The sequence below is a fragment of the Coregonus lavaretus genome, assembly GCF_964263955.1.
Source record: "Coregonus lavaretus genome assembly, chromosome: 6".
Lineage (NCBI taxonomy): Eukaryota > Metazoa > Chordata > Actinopteri > Salmoniformes > Salmonidae > Coregonus > Coregonus lavaretus.
Window position 1 is genome coordinate 58,338,181 of NC_139993.1, and position 16,003 is coordinate 58,354,183.

Genomic DNA, 16,003 nt, shown 5'->3' on the forward strand with positions numbered 1-16,003 from the left:
TAAGATGTTTGGGCCTTGAGGGAGAGAGAGCAGCAGTCTGCAACCCTGGAAGGAAAAGAGGGGTGATTCAGAAAACAATAGGGCCACATCCTGCCCTACTCCCTGCGCCGAACCTGCAGCATGCACTCCACGCCTCCAACCCTCTGGTGCTTCTAGCACGTTCCTAAGAGGCCTCGGCTCATGTTAGGGCAGGTAGACTGCAGGACAACAGGGTCATATTAATTAGGCTCCAAACGGAGGGACTACCTGAATTGGTCTAATAAGAAATGCTTCCTTTTGTCTTCTATTGCAAAACGTTTTGCTAGTGTGCCCTAAAGAACATGACCCTGCAAACTGGCCACTCAGCAGTGAAGGAGTTGTGGGGTTTCCCACCCATATCTCCAGGGGCTCCTGCTGTATATCCCAGTGGTATGGTAGTTGAGGTCAGTGGTCAAGCTCCTTCTGTAAGGCAGCTGTGATGGCCTCACTGCCTCTGTAAAGCAGGGGAAATAACAACACGTGTGTACAGTACATTACAATGGAGAGGGGGACAGGGAGGGGCTAGGACACAAACAATCCAGCAGACAGTCTGGGCTGTTTGTGTTTTTTTGGCGCAGTGGTCTAAAGCACTGCATCGCAGTGCTAACTGTGCCACTAGAGATCCTGGTTCGAATCCAGGCTCTGTCGCAGCCGGCCGCGACCGGGAGACTCATGGGCGGCGCACAATTGGCCCAGCGTCGTCCAGGGTAGGGGAGGGAATGGCCGGCAGGGATGTAGCTCAGTTGATAGAGCATGGCGTTTGCAATACCAGGGTTGTGGGTTCGATTCCCACGGGGGGCCAGTATGATAAATAAAATAATGTATGCACTCACTAACTGTAAGTCGCTCTGGATAAGAGCGTCTGCTAAATGACTTAAATGTAAAATGTAAATGTATTAAGAGACTTCTGTTTGTCATTACCCAGCCTGGTCTCATAGACTAGACGTAACATAGTAAAAGTAAATCCGGGACACTGAAATTAGTATGATATGTTACGTTTGGTATGGTTACAAGGCAAAAACAAAAGGAGGATGGTATGTCACGGTGGATTGGTGGATGTATAACGTGAACGTCCAGCAACGAAATGGTTGCGTGTTTGAATAATCACGGACAACTTTAGCATTTTAGCTAATTAGCAACTTTTCTAAAAAAAAAAAATGCTACTTTGCACCTACTTAGCATGTTAGCTAACCCGTCCCCTAACCTTAACCTTAATCCCTAGCCTAGCTAACGTTAGCCGCCTAGCTAACACAAGCGTTAGCCACCTATCTAACGTTAGCCACAACAAATTGGAATTTGTAACATATCATACGAAATGGAGGGAGACAGATTTACATTTACTATGCTAGGTCCAGGTTGCGCTGTCTGGATATCACATTGGCTCCCACATATTACACAATAGGTAAAGACACAATGTCTTTATTTTTGTAATTTCAGGTGCGTAAGGTCATAACTGTTTGTTTTATTACATTTTAATAGCTCAAATTCATTATCCAAAAGCTAGTCTGGAGTTTTGAAGACTAATTTAGAACTTTGACATTTGGATTCAATTGCAAGAACATTCACTTCCTATTTGAGGTGGAAACCGCCAGAAACTATGGGCTCTGTGAGGAAAGTGATTTGTCCAAGTGATGTGTTAATCAGTGATTTCTATCACTTCAGTGTTTGGCTTGGCTTCTTCACCCAGTGTGTGAACTAGCAGGCTATAACAATAGTCTGATGCAGAGTAGAAACCCACTGGGAAGTATTGGGGGACACAACAGTACCCACACATAGGATTGACTGGACATACTCGACATAGGACTGGGTGGCTCTCGGATATAAAAGAGATTTAGTCACCCTTCTGCATGGTTACACAATAGGAAAAGAGATCTGTATCTGCATCCCTGTATTAAACCCCACAGCAGGTGCCCATGTACTGTAAATATACAAGGTGAAGGGTATACTTTAGGGGTGTGCCCTTGAACCGCTGGGAATCGAACCTGGGCTACGTTATACATCCTGATACACATCTAGATAGCTTGTCAAACACAAGGCACATCAGGACATCAAACAAGATTCTGCAGAAAACTGCACATTAGATTAGATACCAGAGCAAGGACTGTCTGTGCATCAGCACGCATGACTATTAATACAACACACTGTCCTTAGATCCCTGGCTTGGTTGGAAGCACTGCATGCATGGTCGGTGGTGCCTGTCCACAGCTCCAGCTGTTTTCCCCCACTGGCTGATGGGAACTACATAGTCCCTGCTCCAGCTGTGTTCCCCCACTGGCTGATAGGAACTACATAGTCCCTGCTCCAGCTGTGTTCCCCCACTGGCTGATGGGAACTACAGTCCCTGCTCCAGCTGTGTTCCCCCACTGGCTGATGGGAACTACATAGTCCCTGCTCCAGCTGTGTTCCCCCACTGGCTGATGGGAACTACATAGTCCCTGCTCCAGCTGTGTTCCCCCACTGGCTGATGGGAACTATAGCCCATCCTCCCCGGGCAGAGGGCTGAGCAAACACCCAGAAGGCAGACAGGAGACACATAGGCTTTCATGTCTCTGCCTTTGCCCCAGGCTGCCTCTGCCTGACTGGGCTGCCCGCTGGGTGATTCCTGCCCCGACCTCCAGCCACTTCCTGAACACATATCAGCTCCAGCAGCACTACTTCCTGTGCTCAAGCTGACGAACAGAGCTCATGGATTTGTCTCTCTCACTCTCATTCTTTAGCTCTTTGTCACTCTCACTTGCTTGCTGCTCATTTCATCTCCCTGGTGGGAACTTCACACATACTTTTCTCTCCCATTTTAATCTTCTTAGTCTCTTTGTTTTGTGTCCTCGGAATACATCATCTGTGTTTTGTGATGTTTCCAAAGAATCATGCTCTGTTTGTCTTTTTCTCTAGTTTGTTTTATATACTGTACCACCTCCTATATTTTATATACTGTACCTCCTCCTATATTTTATATACTGTACCTCTTATATTTTATATATTGTACCAATTACAGCATCGAGTCTTCTTGGGTATGACGCTACAAGCTTGGCACAGCTGTATTTGGGGAGTTTCTCCCATTCTTCTCTGCAGATCCTCTCAAGCTCTGTCAGGTTAGACGGGCAGCGTTGCTGCACAGCTATTTTCAGGTCTCTCCAGAGATGTTCGATCGGTTTCAAGTCTGGGCTCTGGCTGGGCCACTCAAGGACATTCAGAGACTTGTCCCGAAGCCACTCCTGCGTTGTCTTGGCTGTGTGCTTAGGGTCATTGTCCTGTTGGAAGGTGAACCGTCGCCACCAGTCTGAGGTCCTGAGAGCTCTGGAGAAGGTTTTCATCAAGGATCTCTCTTCATACTTTGCTCCGTTTATCTTTCCCTCGATCCTGACTAGTCTCCCAGTTCCTGCCGCTGAAAAACATCCCCACAGCATGATGCTGCCAACACCATGCTTCACTGTGGGGATTGTGCCAGGTTTCCTCCAGATGTGACGCTTGGCATTCAGGCCAAAGAGTTCAATCTTGGTTTCATTCAGACCAGAGAATCTTGTTTCTCATGGTCTGAGAGTCTGTAGGTGCCTTTTAGCAAACTTTAAGCGGGCTGTCATGTGCCTTTTACTGAAGAATGGCATCCGTCTGGCCACTCAACCATAAAGGCCTGATTGGTGGAGTGCTGCAGAGATGGTTGTCCTTCTGGAAGGTTCTCCCATCTCCACAGAGGAACTCTAGAGCTCTGTCAGAGTGACAATCGGGTACTTGGTCACCTCCCTGACCAAGGCCCTTCTCCCCCGATTGCTCAGTTTGGCCGGGCGGCCAGCTCTAGGAAGAGTCTGGGTGGTTCCTAACTTCTTCCATTTAAGAATGATGGAGGCCACTGTGTTCTTGAGGATCTTCAATGCTGCATAATTATTTTGGTACCCCTCCCCAGATCTGTGCCTCGACACAATCCTGTCTCGGAGCTCTACGGACAATTCCTTCGACCTCATGGCTTGGTTTTTGCTCTGACATGCACTGTCAAATGTTGGACCTTTTTATATAGACATGTGTGTGCCTTTCTAAATCATGTCCAATCAACTGAATTTACCACAGGTGGACTCCAAGTTGTAGAAACATCTCAACGATGATCAATGGGAACAGGATGCACCTATGCTAAATGTCGAGTCTCATAGCAAATGGTCTGAATACATATGTAAATAAGGTATTTAAAAAATATATATATAATACATTTGCAAAAATGTCTAAACCTGTTTTCGATTTGTCATTATGGGGTATTGTGTGTAAATTGCTGAGGATTTCTTTTTATTTAACCCATTTTAGAATAAGGCTGTAACGTAACAAAATGTGGAAAAAGTCAAGGGGTCTGAATACTTTCGGAAGACACTGTATGTTTTACATACTGTACCTTCTCCTATATTTTATACTGTACCTTCTCCTATATTTTATACTGTACCTCCTCCTATATTTTCTATACTGTACCTCATTCTATATTTTTACTGTCCCTCCTATATTTTAAATACTGTACCTCATTTTTTAAATATTCTGTACCTCCTATATTTGATGTACTGTACCTCCTTCTATATTTTGTATACTGTACCTCATATATATATATATATATATATATATATATATATATACAGTGGGGGAAAAAAGTATTTAGTCAGCCACCAATTGTGCAAGTTCTCCCACTTAAAAAGATGAGAGAGGCCTGTAATTTTCATCATAGGTACACGTCAACTTTGACAGACAAAATGAGAAAAAAAATCCAGAAAATCACATTGTAGGATTTTTTATGAATTTATTGGCATATGATGGTGGAAAATAAGTATTTGGTCAATAACAAAAGTTTCTCAATACTTTGTTATATACCCTTTGTTGGCAATGACACAGGTCAAACGTTTTCTGTAAGTCTTCACAAGGTTTTCACACATTGTTGCTGCTATTTTGGCCCATTCCTCCATGCAGATCTCCTCTAGAGCAGTGATGTTTTGGGGCTGTCGCTGGGCAACACAGACTTTCAACTCCCTCCAAAGATTTTCTATGGGGTTGAGATCTGGAGACTGGCTAGGCCACTCCAGGACCTTTAAATGCTTCTTACGAAGCCACTCCTTCGTTGCCCGGGCGGTGTGTTTGGGATCATTGTCATGCTGAAAGACCCAGCCACGTTTCATCTTCAATGCCCTTGCTGATGGAAGGAGGGTTTCACTCAAAATCTCACAATACATGGCCCCATTCATTCTTTCCTTTACACGGATCAGTCGTCCTGGTCCCTTTGCAGAAAAACAGCCCCAAAGCATGATGTTTCCAACCCCATGTTTCACAGTAGGTATGGTGTTCTTTGGATGCAACTCAGCATTCTTTGTCCTCCAACATGACGAGTTGAGTTTTTACCAAAAAGTTATATTTTGGTTTCATCTGACCATATGACATTCTCCCAATCCTCTTCTGGATCATCCAAATGCACTTCAGACGGGCCTGGACATGTACTGGCTTAAGCAGGGGGACACGTCTCGCACTGCAGGATTTGAGTCCCTGGCGGCGTAGTGTGTTACTGATGGTAGGCTTTGTTACTTTGGTCCCAGCTCTCTGCAGGTCATTCACTAGGTCCCCCCGTGTGGTTCTGGGATTTTTGCTCACCGTTCTTGTGATCATTTTGACCCCACGGGGTGAGATCTTGCATGGAGCCCCAGATCGAGGGAGATTATCAGTGGTCTTGTATGTCTTCCATTTCCTAATAATTGCTCCCACAGTTGATTTCTTCAAACCAAGCTGCTTACCTATTGCAGATTCAGTCTTCCCAGCCTGGTGCAGGTCTACAATTTTGTTTTTGGTGTCCTTTGACAGCTCTTTGGTCTTGGCCATTGTGGAGTTTGGAGTGTGACTGTTTGAGGTTGTGGACAGGTGTCTTTTATACTGATAACAAGTTCAAACAGGTGCCATTAATACAGGTAACGAGTGGAGGACAGAGGAGCCTCTTAAAGAAGAAGTTACAGGTCTGTGAGAGCCAGAAATCTTGCTTGTTTGTAGGTGACCAAATACTTATTTTCCACCATAATTTGCAAATAAATTCATTAAAAATCCTACAATGAGATTTTCTGGAATTTTTTTTCTCAATTTGTCTGTCATAGTTGACGTGTACCTATGATGAAAATTACAGGCCTCTCTCATCTTTTTAAGTGGGAGAACTTGCACAATTGGTGGCTGACTAAATACTTTTTTTCCCCACTGTATATATATTACTACCGTTCCAAAGTTTGGGGTCACTTAGAAATGTCCTTGTTTTCAAAAGAAAAGCAATTTTTTTGTCCATTAAAATAACATTAAATTGATCAGAAATACAGTGTAGACTTTGTTAATGTTGTAAATGGCTATTGTAGCTGGAAACGGCAGATTTTTAATGGAATATCTACATAGGCGTACAGAGGCCCATTATCAGCAACCATCAGTCCTGTTTTCCAATGGCACGTTGTGTTTGCTAATCCAAGTTTATCATTTTAAAAGGGTAATTGATCATTAGAAAACCCTTTTGCAATTATGTTAGCACAGCTGGAAAATGTTGTGCTGATTAAAGAAGCAATAAAACTGGCCTTCTTGAGAATAGTTGAGTATCTGGAGCATCAGCAATTGTGGGTTCGATTACAGGCTCAAAATGGCCAGAAACAAATAACTTTCTTCTGAAACTCGTCAGTCTATTCTTGTTCTGAGAAATGAAGGCTATTCCATGCGAGAAATTGGCAAGAAACTGAAGATTTTGTACAACGCTGTGTACTACTCCCTTCACAGAACAGCGCAAACTGGCTCTAACCAGAATAGAAAGAGGAGTGGGAGGCCCCGGTGCACAACTGAGCAAGAGGACAAATACATTAGAGTGTCTAGTTTGAGAAACAGACACCTCACAGGTTCTCAACTGGCAGCTTCATTAAATAGTACCCGCAAAACACAAGTCTCAACGTCAACAGTGAAGAGGCGACTCCGGGATGCTGACCTTCTAGGCAGAGTTGCAAAGAAAAAGCCATATCTCAGACTGGCCAATAAAAAGAAAAGATTAAGATGGGCAGTCTGAGATATGGCTTTTTCTTTGCAACTCTGCCTAGAAGGTCAGCATCCCGGAGTCAACTCTTCACTGTTGACATTGAGACTGGTGTTTTGGCCATTTGGACTATTTTGTGTATGTTCATTACATGAAATCCAAATAAAAATCAATTTAAATTACAGGTTGTAATGCAACAAAATGTGTGTGTGCAGTCAAACGTTTGGACACACCTACTCATGGGTTTTACTTTATTTTTACTATTTTCTACATTGTAGAATAATAGTGAAGACATCAAAACTATGAAATAACACATATGGAATCATGTGGTAACCAAAAAGGTGTCAACCTCTTAAGGATCAGACCCTTCTTTAAAATTTCCGCCTAAAATGACAAACCCAAATCTAACAGCCTGTAGCTCAGGACCTGAAGCAAGGATATGCATATTCTTGGTACTATTTGAAAGGAAACACTTTGAAGTTTGAGGAAATGTGAAATTAATGTAGGAGAACATAACACAATAGATCTGGTAAAAGATAACACAAACAAAAAAACATGTTTTTTTATTTTTGTTGCATCATCTTTGACATGAAAAAGGAAAGCCATACATTCAGATAGGAAGCTGGATGTAATTTAAATGTTGTCTACAAGAGGGCAACAGTGTATGTGCAAAGTTTCAGACTGATACCTTCAAGAATGATGGAGCTACATAACATTTAGTATCAAGTCACCCAAGTGTCCCTCACGAGTTTGCCCAAATGTACCCAAGTGGCCTCCAAGTGGCTGAATTAGTAAATTGATACATGTTCAAGTACATAACTATAGAGGACATACAAAAATGCTATGGTAATAAAAAATACAAGTTTACACACTCCCAGGAATGTCATACATGAAGGATGATTAGCTTCCCTACATAAAAGGTATTAACAGGAGACGCGACGAGAATGCTGATTCAATGCCTCCCAACACAGAAGTGAACTATTTAAGATAAGGGCTAAGTTAGCAGCCAACACTGATCTAATGTCATAAGTGAACACACCACAAACCACACACAAAGTGAAAAAAATATATATATTTACACACTATTTACAATGACAGTATTTAGAACAGCCTCAGTCCTCTACACAAGATTGTGCTGCTGATGCCAAGTCCCATAGCAGTCTCTTTCTGCTGTGAAGCAGAGGGTAACAGAAAAAGTAGTGCAGGTGATAGGAGATTTCTTGTGAAGACACCTGGGTGACCTCATACTAAACGTCATGTAGCTCCCTCAGTCATACACCTTATGGAACAGCGGGGACTGTGAGGCAACACACAAACAGGCACAGACACATGCATACAAACACACACACACACGATAACATACGCACCATACACACACGTACACATGGATATTGTACTGTAGATATGTGGTAGTGGTGGAGTAGGGGCCTGAGGGCACATAGTGTGTTGTGAAATCAGTGAATGTATTGTAATGTTTTTAAAATGGTATAAACTGCCTTAATTTTGATGGACCCCAGGAAGAGTAGCTGCTGCCTTGGCAGCAGCTAATGGGGATCCATAATAAATACAAATACAACGAAACCTCCCTGCTGTGCTCTTTTGGCCCTGAGGCACATTCATGTCAGCAGTTATGTATTTTGGCAGGTGAACACCACTGGTGGCAGGAGTAGAGGGGTGAAGATGAAGGGGACTGTACTTTCCAGTCATGTCCAGCTGAGGTCCTTTTGCCTTTTCGGTCGAAATGTTGGTGGAAGTGGCTCCACATCATCTTCTAACACAGTGTGCCGTTTCTGGGCTGGCCTCTTCGCACGTCTAGATGGCCGGGCGGGGGTAGGTGTGGATCCAGAGACGGCAGCAACGGTCGGACTGAATAAATAAATAAAAATCAGTAAGAATACTTTTACGGATGAGCCCTGCATCAACACATCAAATAAACAACACACATCTATAAACATATATATTATATAGAGTAGGGGGAACACAATCACTGTGGTGAAGTGTGTGTACCAATGGTAAATAAGGCTGGTGAGGGGAGGACGGTTTGTAGTGGTGGCCAGGGTGAGGTGAGTGGAATGGTATCAAGCACATGGTTTCCGGCCATTGTTGTGGGCTGTCCTCCCGTCACCAGCCTCCACTGGCTTCTATGTATATATGTATATATATATATATATATATATATATATATACAGACCCACAATGTATATTTTATGTTGACTTTGACATGCTGTGACTATGGTTTTCAAGTGCTTTGTTTGCTATTCATACACATATTTCATTAGTGATTATATATACACTACCGGTCAAAAGTTTTAGAACACCTACTCATTCAAGGGTTTTTCTTTATTTTTACTATTTTCTACATAAAAAGTGTTAAACAAATCAAAATATATTTTAGATTCTTCAAAGTAGCCACCCTTTGCCTTGATGACAGCTTTGCACACTCTTGGCATTCTCTCAACCAGCTTCATGAGGTAGTCACCTGGAATTAAACCTCTAAATTACATCCAGCTTCATCAAAGATGATGCAACAAAAAAAAAAAAAAATGTTTTTTTGTTTGTGTTATCTTTTACCAGATCTATTGTGTTATGTTCTCCTACATTAATTTCACATTTCCTCAAACTTCAAAGTGTTTCCTTTCAAATAGTACCAAGAATATGCATATCCTTGCTTCAGGTCCTGAGCTACAGGCTGTTAGATTTGGGTTTGTCATTTTAGGCGGAAATTTAAAAGAAGGGTCTGATCCTTAAGAGGTTAACACCTTTTTGGTTACGACATGATTCCATATGTGTTATTTCATAGTTTTGATGTCTTCACTGTTATTCTACAATGTAGAAAATATTAAAAATAAAGAAAAACCTTTTGAATGTGTAGGTGTGTCCAAACTTTTGACTGGTACTGTGTATATATATATATATATATACACTAATAAAAAAATAAAGGGAACACTTAAACAACACATCCTAGATCTGAATGAATTAAATAATATTATAAATACTTTTTTCTTTACATAGTTGAATGTGCTGACAACAAAATCACACAAAAATTATCAATGGAAATCAAATGTATCAACCCATTGTCACGATCGTCTAGGAGTGAAGGAGACCAAAGCGCAGCGCGTTGAACGAACATGACTTTAATTGAAAAAGCACCGAAATACAAAACAAAAGACGACTCGTGAAGTCCACAGTACAACGACTGAAACACGGAACAATAACCCACAATGCCCACAAGAAAACATACAGAATAAATATGGCTCCCAATCAGAGATAACGAGCCGACAGCTGACACTCGTTACCTCCGATTGGGAGTCAATGACCAAACCTAGAAACACACACAACAGAACTACCAACATAGAAAATCACCCAAAACCCAACAAAACACAATACACCCTGGCTCAAATACAAAAGTCCCGGAGCCAGAGTGTTACAGTACCCCCCCCTAAAGGTGCGCACTCCGGGCGCACCAGCATACAGTCTCGGGGAGGGTCTGGGTGGGCGTCTGTCCACGGTGGCGGTTCTGGCCCTGGTCGTGGTCCCCACCCCACCTTAGTCACCACCCGCTTCCCTAGCCTCCTCCACATGACCACCCTCCAACTTACTCCACCTGGATTTAGGGGCAGCACCGGGCTAAGGGACAGCACCTGGCTAAGGGGCGGATCCTGGCTGGCTGGCTCTGGCGGATCCTGGCTGGACGGCTCATGGCAGGCTGAAGGATCTGGCTGCTCATGGCTGGCTGACGGATCTGGCTGCTCATGGCTGGCTGACGGATCTGGCTGCTCATGGCTGGCCGACGGATCTGGCTGCTCATGGCTGGCCGACGGATCTGGCTGCTCATGGCTGGCGGAAGGCTCTGGCTGATCCTGTCTGGCGGAAGGCTCTGGCTGATCCTGTCTGGCAGAAGGCTCTGGCTGATCCTGTCTGGCAGAAGGCTCTGGCTGATCCTGTCTGGCAGAAGGCTCTGGCTGATCCTGTCTGGCGGAAGGCTCTAGCGGCTCTGGTCTGGCGGACGGCTCTGATGGCTCATGGCAGACGGGCGGCTTTGCAGGCTTTAGGCAGACGGGCAGTTCAGGCGGCGTTGGGCAGACGGACAGTTCAGGCCCCGTTGGGCAGACGGCAGACTCTGGCCGTCTGAGGCGCACCGTAGGCCTGGTGCGTGGTGCCGGAACTGGAGGTACCGGGCTGAGGACACGCATCTCAGGGCTAGTGCGGGGAGAAGCAACAGGGCATGCTTGGCCCTGGGGACGCACCGTAGGCCTGATGCGTGGTGCCGGAACTGGAGGTACCGGGCTGAGGACACGCATCTCAGGGCTAGTGCGGGGAGAAGCAACAGGGCATGCTTGGCCCTGGGGACGCACATAAGGCCTAGTGCGGAGAGCAGCAACAGGGCATGCTGGACCCTGGGGACGCACATAAGGCCTAGTGCGGAGAGCAGGAACAGGCCGGGCTGGGCTGGCGACGCGCACCGTATCTCTGGTGCGAGAGGCCGGAACAGGCCGGGCCGGGCTGGCGAAGCGCACCGTATCCCTGGTGCGTGGAGTAGGAACAGGCCGGGCTGGGCTGGCGACGCGCACCGTATCCCTGGTGCGAGTGGCCGGAACAGGCCGGGCCGGGCTGGCGAAGCGCACCGTATCCCTGGTGCGTGGAGTAGGAACAGGCCGGGCTGGGCTGGCGACGCGCACCGTATCCCTGGTGCGAGTGGCCGGAACAGGCCGGGCTGGGCTGGCGACGCGCACCGTAGGCTTCGTATGAGGCTCAGGAACAGGCCGGGCTGGGCTGGCGACGCGCACCGTACACTTAGTGCGAGGGGCCGGAACAGGCCGTACCGTACTGGGGACACACACTACTGGCTGTACCTCGGGATTAGGAACGGGCCGGACCGGACTGGTTACACACCCCAGTACCTCTCGCCGTGCCTCTACACCTTCCTTCCCTGCCTTTCCCAGTCGCCCCCTTAACCTGGTAGCCTCCTGAATCCGTCCCTTCTCTGCCTCCGTCAGCCCCCTTAACCTGGTAGCCTTCTGAATCTGCCTTGTGGCAGCCTCCTGCTGCTCAGTCGCCCAAGCCATGTGCCCCCCCCCAAAAACTTTTTGGGGTTGCCTCTCGTCCTTCCGACGATGGCCCTGCCGATGCCGTTGCTCCTCTCGCCGTCGCCTCTCCACCGTCTCGTTCCATGGTCGGCGATCCATACCATCCAGGATCTCCTCCCAAGTCCAGGACCCTTTACCGTCCAACAGTTCCATCCATGTCCAGACCCTTTGCTCCTGGACGCGCTGCTTGGTCCTTTTATGGTGGGTTATTCTGTCACGATCGTCTAGGAGTGAAGGAGACCAAAGCGCAGCGCGTTGAACGAACATGACTTTAATTGAAAAAGCACCGAAATACAAAACAAAAGACGACTCGTGAAGTCCACAGTACAACGACTGAAACACGGAACAATAACCCACAATGCCCACAAGAAAACATACAGAATAAATATGGCTCCCAATCAGAGATAACGAGCCGACAGCTGACACTCGTTACCTCCGATTGGGAGTCAATGACCAAACCTAGAAACACACACAACAGAACTACCAACATAGAAAATCACCCAAAACCCAACAAAACACAATACACCCTGGCTCAAATACAAAAGTCCCGGAGCCAGAGTGTTACACCCATGGAGGTCTGGATTTGGAGTCACCCTCAAAATTAAAGTGGAAAACCACACTACAGGCTGATCCAACTTTGATGTAATGTCCTTAAAACAAGTCAAAATGAGGCTCAGTAGTGTGTGTGGCCTCCACGTGCCTGTATGACCTCCCTACAATGCCTGGGCATGCTCCTGATGAGGTGGCGGATGGTCTCCTGAGGGATCTTCTCCCAGACCTGGACTAAAGCATCCGCCAACTCCTGGACGGTCTGTGGTGCAACGTGGCGTTAGTGGATGGAGCGAGACATGATGTCCCAGGTGTGCTCAATTGGATTCAGGTCTGGGGAACGGGCGGTCCAGTCCATAGCATCAATGCCTTCCTCTTGCAGGAACTGCTGACACACTCCAGCCACATGAGGTCTAGCATTGTCTTGCATTAGGAGGAACCCAGGGCCAACCGCACCAGCATATGGTCTCACAAGGGGTCTGAGGATCTCATCTCGGTACCTAATGGCAGTCAGGCTACCTCTGGCGAGCACATGGAGGGCTGTGCGGCCCCCCAAAGAAATGCCACCCCACACCATGACTGACCCACCGCCAAACCGGTCATGCTGGAGGATGTTGCAGGCAGCAGAACGTTCTCCACGGCGTCTCCAGACTCTGTCACGTCTGTCACATGTGCTCAGTGTGAACCTGTTTTTATCTGTGAAGAGCACAGGGCGCCAGTGGCGAATTTGCCAATCTTGGTGTTCTCTGGCAAATGCCAAACGTCCTGCACGGTGTTGGGATGTAAGCACAACCCCCACCTGTGGACGTCGGGCCCTCATACCACCCTCATGGAGTCTGTTTCTGACCGTTTGAGCAGACACATGCACATTTGTGGCCTGCTGGAGGTCATTTTGCAGGGCTCTGGCAGTGCTCCTCCTGCTCCTCCTTGCACAAAGGCGGAGGTAGCGGTCCTGCTGCTGGGTTGTTGCCCTCCTACGGCCTCCTCCACGTCTCCTGATGTACTGGCCTGTCTCCTGGTAGCGCCTCCATGCTCTGGACACTACACTGACAGACACAGCAAACCTTCTTGCCACAGCTCGCATTGATGTGCCATCCTGGATGAGCTGCACTACCTGAGCCACTTGTGTGAGATGTAGACTCCGTCTCATGCTACCACTAGAGTGAAAGCACCGCCAGCATTCAAAAGTGACCAAAACATCAGCCAGGAAGCATAGGAACTGAGAAGTGGTCTGTGGTCACCACCTGCAGAACCACTTCTTTATTGGGGGTGTCTTGCTAATTGCCTATAATTTCCACCTGTTGTCTATTCTATTTGCACAACAGCATGTGAAATTTATTGTCAATCAGTGTTGCTTCCTAAGTGGACAGTTTGATTTAACAGAAGTGTGATTGACTTGGAGTTACATTGTGTTGTTTAAGTGTTCCCTTTATTTTTTTGTGTGCAGTGTATACAGTGGGGGAAAAAAGTATTTAGTCAGCCACCAATTGTGCAAGTTCTCCCACTCAAAAAGATGAGAGAGGCTTGTAATTTTCATCATAGGTACACGTCAACTATGACAGACAAAATGAGAAAGAAAAATCCAGAAAATCACATTGTAGGATTTTTTATGAATTTATTTGCAAATTATGGTGGAAAATAAGTATTTGGTCAATAACAAAAGTTTCTCAATACTTTGTTATATACCCTTTGTTGGCGATGACACAGGTCAAACGTTTTCTGTAAGTCTTCACAAGGTTTTCACACACTGTTGCTGGTATTTTGGCCCATTCCTCCATGCAGATCTCCTCTAGAGCAGTGATGTTTTTGGGCTGTCGCTGGGCAACACGGACTTTCAACTCCCTCCAAAGATTTTCTATGGGGTTGAGATCTGGAGACTGGCTAGGCCACTCCAGGACCTTGAAATGCTTCTTACGAAGCCACTCCTTCGTTGCCCGGGCGGTGTGTTTGGGATCATTGTCATGCTGAAAGACCCAGCCACGTTTAATCTTCAATGCCCTTGCTGAAGGAAGGAGGTTTTCACTCAAAATCTCACGATACATGGCCCCATTCATTCTTTCCTTTACACGGATCAGTCGTCCTGGTCCCTTTGCAGAAAAACAGTGGGAGAACTTGCACAATTGGTGGCTGACTAAATACTTTTTCCCCCCACTGTATATTAGTTGGTATTTTACCCCTTTTTTCCCCCCAATTTCGTGATATCCAATTGCGATCTTGTCTCATCGCTGCAACTCCCCAACGGGCTCGGGAGAGGCGAAGGTTGAGTCATGCTTCCTCCGAAACATGACCCACCAAACCGCGCTTGTTAACATCTGCCCGCTTAACCTGGAAGCCAGTTGCACCAATGTGTCGGAGCTGAACTGATGACCGAAATCAGCCTGCAGGAGCCCGGCCTGCCACAAGGAGTCGCTAGAGCACCAAGTAAAGCCCTCCTGGCCAAACCCTCTCCTAACCCGGACGACGCTGGGCCAATGGTGCGCCGCCCTATGGGACTCCCGGTCACGGCCGGTTGCAACACAGTCTGGGATTGAACCTGGGTCTGTAGTGATGCCTCAAGCACTGCGATGCAGTGCCTTAGAGTGCTGCGCCACTCAGGAGGCCTCCTCCTCCTATATTTATATACTGTACCTCCTCCTATATTTTATATACTGTATTTCCTATATTTTATATACTGTACCTCCTATATTTGATATACTGTCCCTCCTATATTTTATACTGCCCCTAGCTTTTTCCACCTCACTCTCTTGCTCTCTCTCGCACTCTCTCTCGCTCTCTCTGCCCTCCGTCTCTCTCTCTCCCTTGCTTTTCTCTCACGGCCAACAACTCTCCAACGTGTTATTCAACTTCCTAATCGACTGTAATATGCCAGAGACATTTTGGCTGGATAAAGTTTCACACCACTCCCTTTCCTTGTTAATAATAACATTCAGATGGGAAAGCTGGTCTATTTTTTTTCATTAGAATTTCAATCTACCAGACCTATTGTCAATAGCAAAGGCACCTGATCTTACTTTGGCTGCTAACCATGACTGACAGAACATGGTCATAGAGATGGATGCAAAAGAGGAAAAAATTGAGAAAGCTGGATTTTCGGTAGAACAAAAAGGTCTGCCTTGCTCTTCATGAACTTATGCTCCAACTGAAACCATATAGCTTACTGTAGTCTCTTAAATTGGCAACTCTTACAACTCACATACACTGAACAAAAATATAAGTACAACATGTAAGGTGTTCGTCCCATGTTTCATGAGCTGAAATAAAAGATCCCAGAAATGTTCCATATGCACAAAAAAGCTTATTTCTCTCAAATCATCCCTGTTAGAGAGCATTTGATCCTTTGTCAAGATAA